The sequence below is a fragment of the Neodiprion fabricii genome, chromosome 3 (assembly GCF_021155785.1).
Source record: "Neodiprion fabricii isolate iyNeoFabr1 chromosome 3, iyNeoFabr1.1, whole genome shotgun sequence".
NCBI classification, from domain to species: Eukaryota; Metazoa; Arthropoda; class Insecta; order Hymenoptera; family Diprionidae; genus Neodiprion; species Neodiprion fabricii.
In genome coordinates this window covers 18,494,533-18,513,921 of record NC_060241.1, presented here as the reverse complement: position 1 = coordinate 18,513,921, position 19,389 = coordinate 18,494,533, and the positions used below count along the sequence as shown (strand labels likewise).

The following is a 19,389-nucleotide window of genomic DNA, read 5'->3' as shown; positions in this document are numbered from 1 at the left end:
TACTTAAAGCTGGATCAACAAATTAGCATACAACTTGAGCTGTACATACTATATTCCATGGAACGCCCTGTATATTTTCATACGCAAAATTAAAAGTAATTGCTTCACTGTGATCACACAGTGGTTTCGCGTTCTTCGGGAGCCATGTGCTCCGAGGGTAAGGGAATTGTGAGCAAATATCCTGTCCGTGAAAGAAAACATCGTGCCAATCCTAAAGTGGATAACCAAAGCTGAATCATTCTCTGGATATCCGAGTGAAATGATTATATTTACATTATCGATTCGTTTGCGTTCGGTACACATGTATACATATAAAATTGATGCTTGCCAACAATGTGAATAACATAAAGCTCCAAGCGCAAGACTCGGAAGCGGATGAAATTTGATGAAAGCCCGAAGAGAACAAAGGGAAAAGTAAAGAACTTCTTTTTAATACGAAACAAAATTACGGACTTGAAAATTAGTTTGAACTTTGCTTTTTGCGGGTGGTTTTTGGATTAAAACATAAACCCTCTCTTTCACTTCGCATTAGATGAAGTTGAACGATTATACGGGAGTTTGAAAAGCATTTCACACTTCCAACTTTAAACCGTTTCGTCGAAAGTCTTCAATATTTTGTTAAATTTTTTTTTTATGTAGCACGAAATTTGGCAACATTTAATCAATTCGAATCGGTTAAAAAGTATACGTTTCGAGATTTTTAAAATCAACCAATAATCGTACGATCTTTTAAAATCTAGCAGCACGTGGATTATTCAGTCAAGATTGGTGGGTTCAAACAAAAAAAAAAAAAAAAACAAATTAAAAATTGCCCTTCATTCGTATCAGAAAAATATTAGACCAATGCGTCCTTCAAACTCTTCGTTCTACAATTTTTTATTTTTTTTTTTTGGTTCTTCCTATTTTTACCAGATTCTCCGTTGGCTGAATAATTTATATCGTCCCAATCTCCAGCGTATTTCGTTTCATGTTTTTCGATCAAATTTTAACATTCCGGAAGAGAAAAATTGCGCAAAACCCTTCGACAAGCTTATCGCAATTGCGTTCAAACAAGTTTTCCGTCGGATAATGATAATTCCGTCATTGAAAGAAATTTATACAAAGACATCTATAAATTAGACATCAGTTTTTGTATACGGGCCGATCCACTAGCTTTCAGACAGGATTTTACGGTTAAAGAAAATTGAAAATATACGCAATCATAATGCACAAAAACACTTGACAGGCGCGCACGCGCAATGGCGGGAAATTTGAAACGTGTGGATCGTCGAGAAAAATGATCCCATCTGTAATTCGGTCGATATAACATTTTTATTTCTCGACGATCACAGTTATCGCCGACATAAATATGCACGCCGAGTGAAATGGTTAGCCGTGATCGTTGGAGAGACGCGCAGAGTCGAGATTCGTGGGCGACGAACGAAACGGAGGATTGACGTATGAAGTTTTCATTGACAGTTTCACCGTCGCGCATCCGGATATCCTTCCATCCGTCTCGCACACACTCGCACCCTTGCATGCAAGCAAGCGGAATTTTCCCCCATCCAAACACACCGCTGGAGGGTGCCTCGGGCCACCGGGCAAAGTTAAGGTGTCGAGACCTGCGCGGGTGCAAGCAAACCACGCTCTAGGATTCAGTCGAAGCCGACATTCGCCGCTCGACGTATCGCGATCCGATAGTTGCTCGCGTATTTCGCCGATATTGAGGAAAATTGAAAATTCTTGTGCGCCGTTAATCCTCACTAAATTTTCTTTATTTATTGCAGATCGGCTATTCCCTGGGCGAAAATTACAGCAACGATTGTTGCTCCCTCTGATGCGATAACGATAAGCTGGAACGATGACGGGATAATTGTAACACCGGAAGTGACAGGAAATTACGGTTAAACGGTTTAATTGGATCGCCGATGATTTACTATTTACAGTAATTAACTGGGTTGGCCAAATTGCGTTCGGTATGTTTATTTTCTATCGTGTCGTTTCTGGTCGGCGTCGTGTTGCTTCTTCGTATACAAACCGAATCTGTTGACCGTGTGAATGTCGTGATACATGTTGATAACAAGTGTTGTTTGTGACTCTTCGTTCGTCTTCAAACTCGATCCTGCTGTTTCATTACCTGTGCAACAGACGACTACGGACTGTGGTTTATATACTTCGTCGTTACGCTGTATTAAGGGTGAGTAGAACACGTTTAATCTACTCTTTTGCTCACATTTGCACGACAGTTACACATCTGCAGTAAAAAACTGCGGACAAGGTGTCTTGAGGTTTTTTTGGCTCACGCTTTACAGCCGACAAAACAATTTTCCGATAAATTGGCTGGGAGCTGGTTGAACGGATAATATTCTGAATTGTTTTGTCTATCTTGAATGACTGTATTTTATGCAGATACATCATTTTACAGCAATGAAATATTATGTTACCTTTTTTCTTCTTCGTTATTTTATAATATTCTCCACCGGCGAGTAAATATTTGCCCGTTTAATTGCTCAGAGGAGAATTAGAGAGTCGATTTTAATGGACGCAACGATCAATCAGCCGGCTGTATAATCATTACGAATATTCACTTGTTCCGGATATTGAAAGTAATTTGGTTCAACACTCGTTTCGCGGGAGGGTGCCTAAGGATCGAAAGAAAGAGGTCAAGGCTTATTTCATTCCAAAGCATTTTCGCTTACAGTTGTCTTACCGATATCAGCAAAAGAATGTCATTTCGGGCGAATTTTTCCGGTTATCCATGAATTCGTTTCACACGATAATCAGTCTCATTGATTACTTTTTCCTCTTTCGTATTCGCATTTCTGTGCGGTAGTAATCATATTTCAAGTACCACGTGAATTTTGCTCCATGGAAGTGTAACACGAAAGAAAAAACAAGATCATGATCGTTATGGGGTGGGTTATATAAAGGTTACTTTTCAAAACTTGACAACATTCTTTACTCTTTTGTAAATCATTTTTTTTTTTGACACATACTCGAGTCACATTTCTACAACGATCAATAAATAAACAAAGACTGTGCAAATTTCACTTACAAACTGGACAGAGTAATCAAAATTTCATCTTTCACCAAAAGTTCCAGACAAATATCACAACCAACAAAGCGTTTCACTGTTCATTGTATTCACATACATCCCGTCTCTTCGCTCGTCTATCTATGCAAATTTGGCACGACGTGTGCCAAATCAAATTCCTCCATTATTCACCCTCCGTACTGCAGTAGGCTAGAATGGTTGTTGGTTCATTTTTTCTTTTTTTCTTTTATTCTTTTTTTTTGCCTCTCTTCTTCTTGCGGACGTGAAAACAGCTCCCGCAAGAATAGATACATATCAAGTTTTCAAAAGAACTGCATAATGCTACGACTAGATATACCATGTTGTTCAATTATGCATAAACTACGCGATAGAAAAGTCTAAACTTTTATGCTAACAATATGCAGGACTCGGTAAAATATATGTTGAATATGTTGAAAATAGACTTTTTTCAAGTAGCTTATTCCTTCTCAGGTGCAACAGGAAGAGAAGAAAAGAGAAAATCTAAATTAAACAATTATTAGTCGTTTGATAGCGTGCGGTGATTAGTATTTTTTGCACTTCCTTTTTCGGGATGAAAAAAAAACAAAAACATCGTACTATGAATCGAATTTTTCGTATATCATAAAAAGTTGATTTTTTCTCGAATAGATTCCTCTTGAATCACCTGCAGAAGATTTTTTTCATCGGGCTATTTAGGCGCTCAAAAATCATCAAATAAGTGTTTAATTACTTTCGGCTCACGATTAGTAAAAAGAACACGTAATCTCTTCAATGATTGATATACGGCGAATTCATTTTCTTGAAAAGAAAAAGTTTGTAAAATTTGAAAAAATTTGTCTATTCCTGGGGTAAAAAAATTCCCAGTGATGATAACCCGATTTGGAATTGAAAATTTAAATTCATGTTGAATAATTTTTTTCTCAAATTTTTGCAGCTTTAATTATAATTCCGTAAACTTTTTTTCACCAAGGACGGTATAGCGTTGAGATTCTTAATTACAGTGTACATGAATTATGACATTTCACGTCCGAAAAAATGAAGAAGAAAATATAACTTATTGCTACTGGAAACCGGGGAGATTTATGAGAGGATTTTTTTCTCTTCAAGTGACTTGTTAGGTCGCGCCGGGCATTCTGAACTACAAAAGATGAAAAACAAAAATCTTGAACGTCAAGCAAGATCGGAGAACGAAACCGAAATAATATTCAACCGCGAAACTGTCAAAAGTTATATTCGGTATATTGTGATTTCGTCAGACATCAACCCCATATGTAATCGTTAAATAAATTTTATCCCACGAGAATTGCAACGCGCGTGACAAACAAACAATCTGGACTCATGTATTGGTGGGAAATTGACATTTCGCTCGACGATTACCGTCCAAAGCTCCACGTGGTTCGCAACAGCTGGGAAATTTCAATTTAACCCTGATCTTAAGCCAGGCCGGTGGTCGATTGAAATGTCTAAAGGACCGGATCGGCTACGGCGGTAAATCCTTTCTCCATCCGCGACCCAGAGCTTGTCGAAATGTGGAGCAAAGGGGGCGGTTTATGCCGGATATTCGATGTCCCGGCGAGCTGAGGGGAGCGTCGGGGCTCCTTAATGACTATTAAATCGTCTGCTCCTCTTATCGTACAGACTTTCGGCTCGTTAACCGTGTGAAGAGCGGATACCGCCGGCAAACTGATGCGAAATTATACCGGCGAGGGGGAAAAATGAGATGAAATAACAGGGGTGGGTATCGGGATGGCGGGCTGGGCCTTCTTCTCCCCCTTTACGGCCCTAACTCACCCTGTTCTTTTCGATTTTTTTCTTTTTCTCCGAGCAGCTCAGATTCAGGTGGCATCGCACCTCGCAGATTTCCTTCATTATTCGACCAAACACAGCCGTGCGTAACACTTTTTTACACCTACGATATGCAGGTATCATATTTTCAGAATCGCATTTTCAAAATTCCGATTTTATTTTCATCGGCCATCGGCAGCAGATGAACGTACAAATCAGTAATTGGAGTGTCTCACTCGATCCTCCGAACCGCTTGTACGAGAAAATTTCCTCCCCCCTTTTTTATTCCTCAAGAGATTCGCCGGTGAATGCCGAGGTGAAGGCGGCTGAGAAGTTCGGTAAATAAATACTGGAAGCTCCGCGTTCTCCGAGTTGGAACGAGTGGAAATCAGTTCTTTCAAGAGTTCCACTCCTCGTGTATTGTGCGATGTAACGTTTTTATCGGCCGGTGTGTGTAATATATATGCGATTCATGCTGGAGATTATTTGTTAGTGTACGTTGCGATTTTCCGATCCTCTCCGAACACGGTCAGAGAATTATTTCCTGACCCGTACCCGTCCGAATTCTCAAACCACGTTTTCAACAAGCTGTCGTAGTACGAGGAAGCGAAAAAAAAAATTTTAAAAAAAATATATGGATCTGATGAATTCTGAGTCGATTGAGTCAATTTTCATTAGCTCACTTCAGACTGAAATCTATGCTTGTCGGTATAAATATTGTTACGTAAAAGGGCGAAATAAATAATCAGGAGAATTCAAAAAGACTGAGGCGGTTTATCTTAGGACAGAAGTACAAGGAGACGCGTGACGTTTTAAAATCCGTTTCAGGAATCCTGCAAGCTGCTCGTTGATTCCAAAAGTCGTTCGTTGTCATTTTGATTAATCAAATAAGTACATGCATCTTCGAAGGGGGAAACCGTAACAATATATAACGTCTGTCACGTAGACTCGAGAATGATACTTAACAATTTTAAGACGAATGGAGGAGTCTTAATTAATTCCTCAAGATTGGGCCAACAATATCCAAGACGTATTAGGATAATCGGAGTATTCGTTTCTTATCGAGCACGCTTTGTTCTTCTCTCGTTCCCGTCTCCTTTTCTCCTTTTCTCCTTTTTGTGATTTCGACATCACCTCTTTACTCACGGCGATCGTTCCTTCGCGGGGTGTAAGATAGATTCGTCTTGGGTAAGGATGACGGTAGTTAGTGGTTCCCCTGAATGTGCTGGTGACGTAAAAAGATAGGGCGAACGAAAGGGTTTCCCTAACAGAGGGGTCGAGGAGAAGGAGAAGGAGAAGGTAGGAGAAGGAAGCAAGGGTGAAGTAGCGGCGTCACTCGACTGGTTCTGATCTCCAACGGCGGCAGTTGTGTCGGGTTGGGGTTGAGTGTTAGCAAATTGTTTACCTGGCAACAATGGGCCAGATGATCCCGGGAGCTGCGCTGCCTGAGGATCCGAGAAAGCGGAATGGAGAGAAAAATAGAGCAAGCTGCGCGGAGTGAATGAGGAATAGAGAGCGAGAGAGAGAGAGGAGGAGGAGGAGGAGGAGGAGGAGAGGAGACTCCCGTTGACAAGGGATGAGGGAGCCGCAGATATAGAGAAAGCGGGAGGACAATGCGTCACTCTTCTCCTTCCATCCCGCGGGAAGAGAAGGCGTCCACCAGATCCTTCACCGACTGATATAAAAACAGGCTCTCTCTCTCTCTCTCTCTCTCTCTCTCTCTCTCTCTCTCTCTCTCTCTCTCTCTCAGGCAAGGCCGAGGGTGTATATACTTATACACATATATATATATGTATAACATATGTATATATATGTATATATAAGGAGACACCAGCAGCTATCACCCGTATCCGTATCTTCCTCCGTCTTACGTCGTTGCGCGCAAACAATTCACTGCATGCAGCGTCGTGTGTTTACTCCTTGACACTTAGATCTGCGGCTAACGAACCGCGGCTTAATTATCCGATGGTTTCACGGACGCGGATATCGCGTCGGGCTGTTACGACGGCGGAACGTTAAGGCTTCATCGGTGCAGCCAGCTTCGGTTTGAAAGAAAAATTGAATCTAATCACCTGAAAAAAGACGTCGAAAATTGTGGTGTTGAACGATGTACGATAACGGTGTTGGACAGTGTTGAATTGGCGGTAAATTGTAGTCCGTCGAAGTTCACGTCGCAATTTGATTAGAATGCAAGTTTTTTCAATGTCATTTCTGGAATACCTGAAATTTCAATCGATCAAGCTCGATGGAGAATACTAATAACTGAAAGATCTAAATAGTAAACTTGTATATTCGTTCATAACTAGGACTCGGAACAAGTGAAAAGGTTGAGGTTTCAATGAAAAATGTATTTTTTTTTAAAGATTTTTTATGACTGAGATGATTTTAACTCCAAATAAAGAATGGCAATGGAGAGTAGGAAATAGTCACGTTTTTAACGTTTCTTTTGCACATTTTGGAAGATTGTATCTAAGTTTAAATTGTAAATTGTCTTTCAATTTTTCAAATTTCGAAAATCACAAGAGTTGTTCCCAGTTTCAAACTATCGAATAACGAAGTCGCCGTGTCAAATCCTGATCTAACAACGCAACTCGAGCGCGCGTAACTTTTGTATTTTAAAATATCCGATGAAAAAATAAACAATTACATGTCGTCCGTACATTTCGATGATAAAATATAAAATTTTTTTCCTCGACAGTCGAATTTTACGCTAGTTTTAAATAATTTTTTTGAGAGACTTGAATTATTTCAACATGAAAACGTCTCGGACAAATTCTCGCTAGTTCTGCGAGGCCCGACGTGAGCGCGTGCAAACTTGTTCTATTTTATGCCCAGTCACTGCAATCCGTGTGTCGTTGGTGCGAAGGTAGAATCGTGTCGTACAAAAATTCTGTTCGCTGGGTAAAAACCGGCGTACAAACGAGGCTTTGATTACCGCCGGAGGCGCACAGACCGCGTCGTTTCACGTGGCTTATAGCTATGCGCGTTTGCACGCGAACTTCGTTGCCGACACCCTGTCTTCTGGGGGGGTTGAAACCCCCGGTATTCGCCTGACTCCGAGCATTCCACCGCGACAACTCATTCGTGTCAACGTGATATAATTCACTCGATATATGCATTCGCTGGCAGAACGCAAAGCCGCGGTTGATCGCCTGTCGTACCTTATACGGGTGTAAGCAGGAAACCCCCGTTGAGTTAAGCAATATCGTTTGCGAATTTATCGAGATGTCTGTGGGAGGAATGTTATTATCGTCGCAGAGAGGAACGCTCGCCGATAACACTGAGCGAAATTTCATTTATTATCGTGGAAAATTATATGCAGCCAGCCCAAGTGCCGTTTTAAATTACGCGGGTCAACACGCGATCTTATGTCGTGATCGACGGATCGCGCGTCGACCGCGTATCGATTTATCGATGTGCGATTCTGATAGAAGCAAAATTCATAAAAAATTACTTGATCGGGTTAGGATGAAAATCCCGAAGGACGGGAAAGTCGACGACTGGCCGAAAACCCGGAATATTCGAGATACGAATTTTAAAACAACGAACGATCACGCGATAGAATAAATGTTTACGTTAAAGTTCATTTAACCGAACGCTCTCTTGTCCGAAAAAGTATTGTCAGAACAGTCGGCATTCCGAATGACCAAAGCACGGAACGTGGAGATACGGAAAAATGAAAGCTCCGAAATTGAAAATCGAGATCGGCTAATACTTCGAACAGCCGCAAAACCGAAAATGTTAGCTGTCGACGATCAAAGATTCAGAAGGTGCAAAATTACGATCCCCAAAATGTAAAAGGGCCAGAAATTCGAAAGGCTGCGGTACGGTTGTCATAGTTATGGAGACTTGTGCCAGATGACAAAAGGCACTGGCCGTTGGATATCTACGTGTGGCGTTGCAGAGAATAAATGTGTTTCTGACGTCATTTAACCTTTCGGCATTCTGGCCATTCTGTCGTTAGCGAGCTTCGAGATTTTGACCTTTCGAGTCTTGGTCAGTCGTTACTGATAAAATCCGATTCGTAGATTTTCGACAAAGGACGAGTCTGACATTTGAAAACTCGACTCTTTGACTGTTCGGTATTTTCGTAATTCAATATTTTACCCCTCGAATCTTGGCCATTCTAAAAAAAAAAAAAAAATAATGGCAGTGCAAAATTATTTATACATTTTTGCGTTCTCAATTTGTATTCTTCTACGAGTCGTCCTTTCGTATTTGTGGTGTTTCTACGTTTTTAACTGTCAATGATTTGACTTTCGGGGTTTCATCGCGTCGACGCGTTTTGGTCTTTCGCATTTTTGTACCCCACCCGTCTGATCCAATATGATTACGAGTTGATGACAAAATGATATGCAGTACAAGATTATCAATGAATGACAAGTCTCTGGTTTAATTTCTATATTCTCCAAAATCGTTCATTTAATTTATTTATATATAACGCAACGCGTTACAATAACGGTTTAAATATTTTACAAGCTACTATTCAGTTTGATTTCAGTTATTGTCGACACATTTTCTGGTCATCGTAACGTCGAATCTGTCTAATTAGTTCGCTACATTTTTTTTCTGGCTAAATGGGGCTTCAAAATCATTTTATTGTTACACCAAAATCGAACCGAAGCAAGAAATTGTAACATGTATAGGTACTAGACATTTTTTGATCGCAGCTATACAAAATTCGATTTAATTTCATACCCGGTACTGTGTTTTACCGTTACGTTTAAAAAACAAATATTTAAGGACTATACTAATAACTGCAAGAACTTTTTCCCGGTTCAGAGGTATTTGCAACGGATTTTATATGCATATACGTCGGGATGTACGGAAAAACTTGCCCGATAAAAGTCGCCCCTGTCAATTTTCGAACGCGTTTCCAAAACAATCGAATATTCATTTTATGCCATTACCTGTACGAGAAGCACGAAGAGTTTTCTAATTTCATTCACGTATGTGATGTTGATGACAAAGAGAAGTTCTAAAATGGAGAAAACCAATTTCAACAAGTAATTTGATACACTTGCGAGCCATATTAAGAAGTCCCATGATTCGGAGTTTCATTGAATAGGCATTTGTTAGCGAGAAAGTAAAATTGGAATCTCTCTCTCTCGATGTTTCGTGAGAAATTTTATAATTTCCTGGGGGAAAAAGAGGAATAAAGAAGCTTTTTTAATTCAACCAAACTGAAAAAGGCTTGTTTGAATCGAAAGAAACAAGTTTTTGCGGCTGGCATAAAAACGAGATTCAGTTTCTCCAATTTCACTTATTCTCAATCTTTCCATGCCTTGATTGAAAGTTATTATTATTATTTTTTTTTTATACGATAATAACGTAAAAATCGTAAAATTATGCCAGCAGTATACACTGAGAAAAAATTTCATATGTATAGTAACTAAAAAAATTCAGTGATACTTTTTTGGTAATTGCAATGCAAAATCAGTTTGCTTGGTTTACTCTACTTTTTTTAGCTAAACAAGGCTTTCACGTCAATTTATCGTTGCACAAGCGTTAAATTTTCGCAACAGTGACAAGAAAATATAGCAACAGTGATCGTAATGAGAAAGAATAGTAACGGATACCAGACTTTCCGGCAACAGCTAGAAAACTAATTTTCATTTTCTACCTGGAACTATATTTTTCGATTGTGGTAAAAAATGAAAATATTCAAGGACTGAGCGGTAACCGGAACTAAAAATTTCTCTCAGTGAATTCGCAGTAGAGTTTACAGCAATTGTGGTGAAATCTACACCCTTATTACTGAGTTTTACATTTTGGTTAAATCCAATCGCCATACATCGTACGAAAACTTTTTTTTGCCACAATACTTACTGCACATTTGTAAAATCTACACTTAATTTTCTTGTCCCCCCCCCCCCCCCCCCCAACACGAAATTGTTCTCCACATCTCTATACTTATCTTCGCTCCTTTGTTGTTCTTCATCTGAATACAATTGCTGCAGAATAATATCATCGATTTATTTGCCTACGATCCGACGACGTATCGGAAAAATTTTTCTCCACTGTAAATAGCTGTGTCATTTTGTATGTATTCCGTGTACGACAAGGACGAAAGTCGGAACCATGCCCGAAGTAGAATAAAGAATAAAGTTCGTAAGCCGTAATGCTATAATTTTAAAAGATGAATAAAAAATTCAGGAACCCATACATCGTTCGTTTGATGTCTTTATTAGGCCGGAAACCCGGGAATCAGTAAAGTCGTTATTCACGATAGTCACCCACATAAAAGTCACTCCACTGTAGGTATATGAACAGTTTTTACTCTTTTTCCTCCTCATCATCTTCTTCTTCTTCTTCTTCTTCTTCTTCTTCTTTTTCTTCTCCTACTTCGTCTCTCCTTCTTTTTGCTTTCCTTATATTATCAACCCCTCCGAAACTTTTTACACCCCCGATATTCTTTGCAGCGCGTGGAATGCGTGGGGACTTGCACGTATGTAATATGTATGCGAGTGTCGATCTACTGCGTCGTTTCTTCTCCTCCAGACGTAAGCAGCCGCTTACTTTTCTCGTTTGCCGGTTGTGTTTATTAAGCAATAATTTATTTTTGATTCCTTTCATTTATGTTTGACCGTCGTTTCTTGCTGAAATCTCTCCCGAAACGCAGTTTAAGTGGATTTATTCCATTTTTAGAATTCCTTGAATGCCGGCATGAGGCTAATTGCATAATTATTTACTCTCGTCTAATATACTTTCAAAAAATATCATCATCACTCACGGTAGATCTTAACATTTCTTCTTTTCGTTTCAAAAGAATTTGCAAATTCAAAGGAAAAACAAATTACACTAAAAATGGTTTTAATGTCTCATTTACAATGTTCTTTTGTAGAATAAGAAAGTCTATGAATAAAAAATCTGTACCAATTTAAATAATTATAAAATAATTTTGTATCAGACGTTTCTTGCCATGTAAAACTTATGTTCGTAGACACCGATGTTGTAACCTGAATGCAAAATAGTTAGGATGAGGTTCGATGGACAAGTTAGACACATATCGGGATGAAACTTGAAGATCAACTGCGCATACGCCAAATAATTCAATCTCATTGGTCGGCGAAATCTTCCCGCAGCGATAGTTTCGTCTGTGATGCAGGCGGGCCAACGTACGCAAAATGTGTACGTTTGAATTTTCAAAGAGCATAAGCGTTAAATTACGACCGTTCTTTGAAGAATCGACTTTCCGACCCAATAACAAATGCTTTCCAAACCCTTCCGAATCACTGCCTCAATTATTTGAGATTCTAACCTCGAAAATTCGTATGAACTACATCGCCGCCAGAAACAGTTTTACGGCTGAAAACTCGGGATGGCCAGCCTGCGCCGATAAAACTGGCGCATGCGCAGTTGATTTTCAAGTTTCAAGAGATTGTCCCGGTATAAATACGAGACGTTCTCTCTAAATAATCAACCTTCTACGGCCGATGCACAACCGGCGTCAGTTCGTAACGAGAAGCGTATAACGTAAAGAAATGTAAAAGCTAATTATTCATTAATGAATATTATTCGTTGCAGTATGAATTCCTGTGGGATTAAATTTGGCCGAGACAGGCGAGAGTAACCTTTGAAATATACCACACTGATGGTGAAGATTGCTAGATGAGCAAGAAAATTTAAAAAAAAAAAAAAAAAAAAAAACGGAAGAAAATTATCCGTAACCGATAATTGAATTTTTTTTGTTTACAATCCATTTTTCCTCAATCTTGACGGTTGTTTTATTTATTTCGACGAAACTCGTTCTCGCTCCATTGATATACGTATACCTACATACGAATTCGTATAAATCGTACCTACCGTATCTATATTATGATATATTTTATTTGTCAGCAAAAAAAGGTCTCATTCAACGAAACGCCGAGACACGTGTGTATTTATTTCGATCCAATATTCCCCGAAAAAAATTTCATCAAGATCGGCTTCCCGGACTCCCGCTCTTCTTATTCGCCGCTAGAAGCCATCGAAAATCGCGATATCATCAGTCACGGTTGGTACACGAGTACGAATGCCTACGCTTAGACACATACGTATAAGATACGTAACTACGCGTCATGTGGTGTTCCAGCCGGAATAGACGAACGCTGGTAGCACGCGTGTTGAGGGGTGGATCGACACCCCGGCGAGATATCCCAGACCTCCGACACGCGCCTCCTCTCCTTGCCTTCCATTCTTCCCTCTTCCAGGTCGCAATTTCGTGACTCGGAGAATTTCCATTATTCCCCTGGATACAGATAAGCAGAGGAGATGGGAGAGGCGAAGGGTCGGATGGAACCAAGGGCCACGTTCAGCTGCTTCGAATCGATGTTGGACGCCCTGTGATACGATAACCCTCGGCACGTTGACGTTTTGGGGGGTGGAGGACGGGGGTTGAATGAAGAAACATTTAACCACAGGAATGACTGAAAATTCGATGCGGAAAGTAGCGACTATTTTTTTTTTTTTTAGTTGTAAAGCGGTACGGATGATTACGCCAATTTTACAGGCAATGATGATAGGTGTAAAAATTTCAATTTAGCGGCTAGGTGAAGCCAGCTATTCACGTTTCGAAAAATATCGTTATTTTGCAGTTGGAAAAATTTCCGAAATGCTTTAAATTATAAAAATACAAAAAATGTCCATATTTTGAAAACTCGACTAGTTGGAAATCACTTAAAACTTGCAAAATACTGATCCTGCCCCCCAAACGGTTCGTTTCCTCAACGTTACAAACTTCAATCTCAGAATTTCTTATATATTATCAGATATACTTTCGTACAAATATCAAAACTTTAGACTCAACCGCCTATGGAAGACATTTGGATGCAGTCGAATCGAAATTTGTTCACCCGTTCACTTACTTATAATTGGCTAAATTCCATATACATATGGTTATTTTTCTGAATATGTCGGTCAACTTTAATAAACAAAGAAATACTACTCAAAATTTCGACAAGTTTTCAGGCCTTGCGAAGAAAACTTTAAATAACAACACGAAATTCGTTAAAGAGTACATTTCTTGAGGCACAAAAAAAATGGAGAAACCATATTTTCCACATACTTTGACTCAGAAACATGTTTAGCAACTCAATAAAAAAATTCTGTTCGTCAACTGAAGTCAAGTGGGAGTCGGGCTTAAAGGATCAACATCTATTTTTCCCGAGGTATAAATCTTTCAGTACTTCATGCCTGATTCAAGAGACCTAAAACAGTTTTCCATGATTCAAAATGTAGGTACCTGCGGGTAATTAATTTTCCGAACAGGCTGTTCCGTCTGATCGTTAGCATCTGTCGATCGAATACACTTCCATTCACAACTCTGATTTTCTCTTCTCCGAAGGACGAGGCAAAGGCCCTTCTACCGTCTGACCATTCTACTTTTCGACATTCACTCCTTTGACCCTTCGAAACCGATCAGGATCAATTCGTCCGACGATTCGGCGTACTTTCTTTCACCTCCCAAAGGGCAAAGTGTGCCCGAAATCACTTTTAAATCCGCGATACCCTCATCTCGTTGTAAAAATGATCGAAAAACAACCGCAGTTGGACTTTGACCCAGTTCCGTGATGGATGAGAGTAACGAGGATCATGCGTGTGATGGCATTTACGGCTACCTGTACAGGGGGAATTCAAACCCACCGAATTCGTCTAACCCTCGCCATTTTTGATTTTGTTCAAAAATATTTCTCCAATTTTCCCACATCTGGAACAGTATCCTGAATTTTTTTACATCTTTTATTCAACTGGCTAATTATTCGTAAATATGAAGAATGATTCTGATTATCATGTGATTATTCGTATTTTGAAAAGGATCTTTTTTAAAATTGTCAAACACTCGCATTCTCTTTTCCAAACAATTCAACACCGGGCCCATGCTGCTCCGAACACTTTTTCCTATTTTTTATTTTTTTTTATTTTTATTTTTTTAGCACTTTTAGTTGTTTTCACCAACTTAAAGATTGTTCCAGCCTTCTGAAAATTACAATACGCAAGCGGGGATATCCGACAGCAATAATTTTATTCCGTAAATACAGTTACAATTTTGAAATAATCTCTGGCAACGATACTTCAATTTTTGTTACACGAAATCTTGGTACACACACTCTTTCCGCAGGATCCAACTTACTTTTGTTTTCAAAATGGGAGTATCAGTCAGACTTTTATTATTCATGAATTTCGAGTAGTCTTATAATTTTTCCTTGAATCTTTTTTTTCTTACTTTTTTTGCGGTGATCCGACTTGACTGACATTAATCTGAAATCCGAACAAATGAACGCGTCTGCCGCATCCAAAGTAGTAAAATTTCGAAGCAGATCTTCCGTTGCGGCAAATTTCCGAACAAGTATTATCACAGTTTACCAAAGTGGCGTATCGCTAAACTTATTACCCGGCGAATTTCCGGGTTCCGCTGACTTCCTCATCCCGCAAAGTCCTCAGGGATTTGGCGCGCTGCGCTGGGTTCCAGAAATCACACACACGGGTCTTTGCACAGGTACGATTTGCGTACATGTTGTCATATATTCATGTACACCACGGTGTTTATGACGCACACACGGATATCTAAGAGAACGGGGTAAGTTAGTGCGCATTGAAACTATTATATATACGTCGCAGCGTAATTTTGTTAGGATGGCGGTATTAGTTTTGCATACGTTACACGTACCCCGCATTTATACTTGTATTAACGAAGGGTCGCTACTACACCGAACTTCGGTTTACCCTCAGCGTTTGGGAATTGAAAGTTTAACTCACGCATTGACTGGTTTATAATTATTGTAAATGATGCATTTTACAATCGTTGACATTATGATTTTTGAGGAAAAAAATGAATTTGAACGGGGCGAGAATAGCCGAGCGTGAAACGAAAAGTAAAAAGAGAATGAACAAATTTTTGTACGACAAGAATGTTTACACGTCGGTATAAGTTTGGAATATCAATTTATCATTGCCGGGTAATATTTATTTTTAATGGAAAGGATCGCTGTCGAATTAATTCCAAGATTGCAAGTGGTTTGAAAATACAAATCGTTTGGTTAATCGGATAATTATACTCGTGCTTTAATATGGTGTGTCAACAGCGGCTTTGTGTCGCTCGGATTAATTTCTATTTTGAATATGATAACTTTGAGCGAGAAGAGGCGATATGAAAATTAGTAATTTACACATTTTTCTACCCCGAACAGTTCCACCATCCATCATTCGTCAAATCGAATTTCAATAAAGCGTTAAGTTTAAAATGCACGAGGATTTTGAAATACTACATCAGACAAAAATTGCTTTTGAATTATGATTCGTCTCGCCAAAAGTCGCTAATAATCAATTTTAACATTGCGGTGTAAATAATGGAAAATCACTTACACTATCGATTCGGGATGTGATGAATTGAAACTGGTAGAATGAGAACAACTACAACAAAGCAACGTAACTCTTCATCCAGTGTTCTCGAATTTCTGCACGAGAGTCAATACGCTTGGTACCAGATCCGTGCGAATTGATTCACCCGCAGCTCCGAGGATAACGAATCTGGATTTTGGTCGGTTATAATACCATGCACAACCTATTCGCGACAGAGTGCATATAACTATTTTATACCCATTAGAGTCACCGAACTTCGGGAATATAACGCAGAGCAGGTATGCAAGCGGTGAAAAACGTCGCTGTTGCGGAAATCTGCGAGGCTGGCACCCCGTAGCAGATTGTAACGGAAATCGTAAATAACAATTTTCCTCACGCGTAGGTGAGACCGGCTGAAACAACACACCGCGGTTTTAGCAATAATAATTTAAAGTAAACATAACAACATTATGCGCGGGGTGAAAGCAGCCGGTGTACAGGCAGCAATGTTGTCATAACCGTCACGTCGTCACGTCGCACTGCTGTTCTCGTGTAATTGTGGATTATAAATCTACATACCTGTATTCATAGCTGCTACGGCGGATTGAAATGAATTTCGAATTAAATTGGACATATTTGCACTGGCGTGTCGCTTCGAAATCGACTCGAACGAATGGACCCGCTGCTGCGACACACGTGTGCCACTGATGCCAAGTAAATTATAATATTTTTCACCGAGAGTGCATTCGACAATCCACGAAATATATGAAACTTTAATCCTTGCGCTGCGCACACGGTAAAAACGACCCTACGGAGTCTTGACCGTGAATTACATGTGAAAAACAACCGAAATGATACGGTTTGATCCAAGACTGTAAGAATATGTGGAAATTTAAAATTTTATTTACTCAATTAACTAATAAACTTTACGCATATTTCACAAGGTACGACGAACATAGAACAAATTCTTTTCTTTATCGATATATAAAACACGAGCCGTCCTTAAGTTTAAAATTCATTCGTTCATCCGTTCGGTCATTTATTCATTTCACGTGCAAGTTCTTTAAAATGGTGTATATTGTTGAAATTGTAAATGATTCTCTTTCATCGATGCACTTTACTCTTGGATTTCACTTGGTTTATTTTGTTTCTTCCTTTTAAATCGTCTCTCTCTAAGTTTGATACGGCTTTTGGAGTTTTTACTGTTTGCGTTTTAAGTGTCTATCTTTGTGGTAACTTTGCTTTGATAAGACGTTCGTCGATCTTCGGTATCTCATGTTCGATCACGTGAGACCGGAACCTCCGCACCTCCTCTCTTCAAGAGAGTCCTTGACCAAGAGCTCTTCTTCTGAATATATTCGAAATTGGTGACGACACACACCACGTGTCCCACTCCATGGGTCAACTCTCATTCGCTCTCGTTTTGCTCTCTTAGCGGATATATTCCAATAATTACAATACAAATAATAAAATATCGTAAAAATCGTTGATTCATTCTTTTTTCCAAAAATTCAACTTCACTCACTCAAATAAATATCTGTGTCTTGAGAATTTTATAGTCAATTCTCAGCTCACAATATCAAAGATTTAGTGAGTCAAGATTTTTTGAGTAGAATGATTCATTTTCCGTTACATTGATGTATGGTATATACATATATATATATATATTTTTTTTTTTGTTATTCAAAATTTTATTTTACCAAAGACAACGGATCAAGAGTTGTTTTATGTATTATCCAAGTATCAGATCCTTGAATAGATCCTAAATAACAATATCCAGCGAAGTTGAATCGGCGTAATCAACGTCCGGACGTCATCAGTTTGGTAAAACGAATAGAAGCCCCATATCGTTACCCCTCCGAACTCATATTATACACCGCATGACAGTCTCCGCAGGTTTATCGTGTAACAATCTTTCCTGAATAATTCAAACAAAGATCCTGTAGCAGGAACAGGAACGGTAACAAGAAGCATTGTACAATGTCTGCAGTGCAATAGTCGTTTCTAAAATTGAAAGCGGGTAGAAGAGAGAGGAGAAGTGGTACCGTGGAGCAGGGCTGCAGTACCTTGCGGCTGTAATTTGTCATTTGGAAGGTAGTCGGGACAGTCGAGGTGGGAATCCGGTGCTTGGATCATGGGGTCTGGTTGAACACACTCCTCCGCATTCTCCTACACCATCCAGCTCCCAGACAGTGTCGTGCCTACGAATAAAGGTTACCAGAGCTCTGCAGAAGGGTGGAAAGAGGTGGGCAACAGAGGTGTGTCCAGGTCGGATCCAGCCGGTGCCTCCTGTTTGCACGGAAGTCCATATTGGTTCTCGGTCCTTGTCTCTTGTCCAGCTCTGCAAACAGATCGATTTACGTACACGACCGGGGGTGTCCACCAGGTATCGAATACGTGGTCCTAGCCACGATGAACGGTTGCTGGGGAAAAATTGTTACCGTTCTCACATTTGCTATCCCTGTTTCAATTATCGCCACTGCGAGTTAAGCGCCGTCGAACCCTCGTCAGAGGTAACGATTTACGTCGTGTTTATTTAATAATTTCACAGTTATGCGGGAGCCGGAAGAAATGTGATCGGACGATTTTGATCGATTTCTTGGTCTGTTTATGCCCACGGCAAAAACAAAGCGTTGATTTAAGACCTTCTTCTCTCTGGATTATCATAAGTCACTGTAAAATATGATGCGAAGTTCTTATCTTGAGGTCTGGGAATTCTCTGAAAGATACGCGGTGACCGCGCCAACTCTTTAAAAATCTCCGTCCTTCGCTCTGTATGTTTTTTTTTTTTCGACGCGAAATAGCGAAAAGCTTTTTGTCCTTTGTACGGTTGGCCTTCGAGCTATGAACGTTCTACCGGCACAAAGCAGCAAAACTACCGCATATCTACTGCAATCTGCAGCTTAAGGACGTTATGCAGGTCCCAAACTCTTACTCCTCAAGGAATCGTCGTGGGGTTAAACTCTTCAAAAAAAGGTCGAGGGATTTTAAACGAACTCTAGAATTTTCACGGAATTCAGAGGACCTCGTTGCGCAGGTGCGATGTCGTTATGGATTAAAAAACACATATTTACGTTTTTTTTGGGGGAGGGGGCTCGTCAGATTAGAAATTTATTGAAAAAGAACTGTCCAAATGTATGTGAATACAAAATTGTAATGTGAAGGGCCGATTAATTATCACATAACCAATCAACATATGTATTAGTAAACTCAAAAGTACACAACGACAGAACCAAGATAGAAAGAAAAGG

The 19,389-nt window shown here is 39.6% G+C and overlaps 1 protein-coding gene across 1 annotated transcript in view; it reads left to right on the top strand.

The window, feature by feature from the left end:
* The first annotated feature begins 1,653 nt into the window (after nucleotides 1–1,653).
* Nucleotides 1,654–19,389, top strand: part of LOC124177857 (limbic system-associated membrane protein-like) — a 213,757-nt gene continuing 196,021 nt past the window's right edge. The window contains exon 1 of the mRNA XM_046560729.1: nucleotides 1,654–2,176. The gene's annotated coding sequence lies outside the window, so the exon portion shown is untranslated. The remainder of the gene's footprint in view (nucleotides 2,177–19,389) is intronic.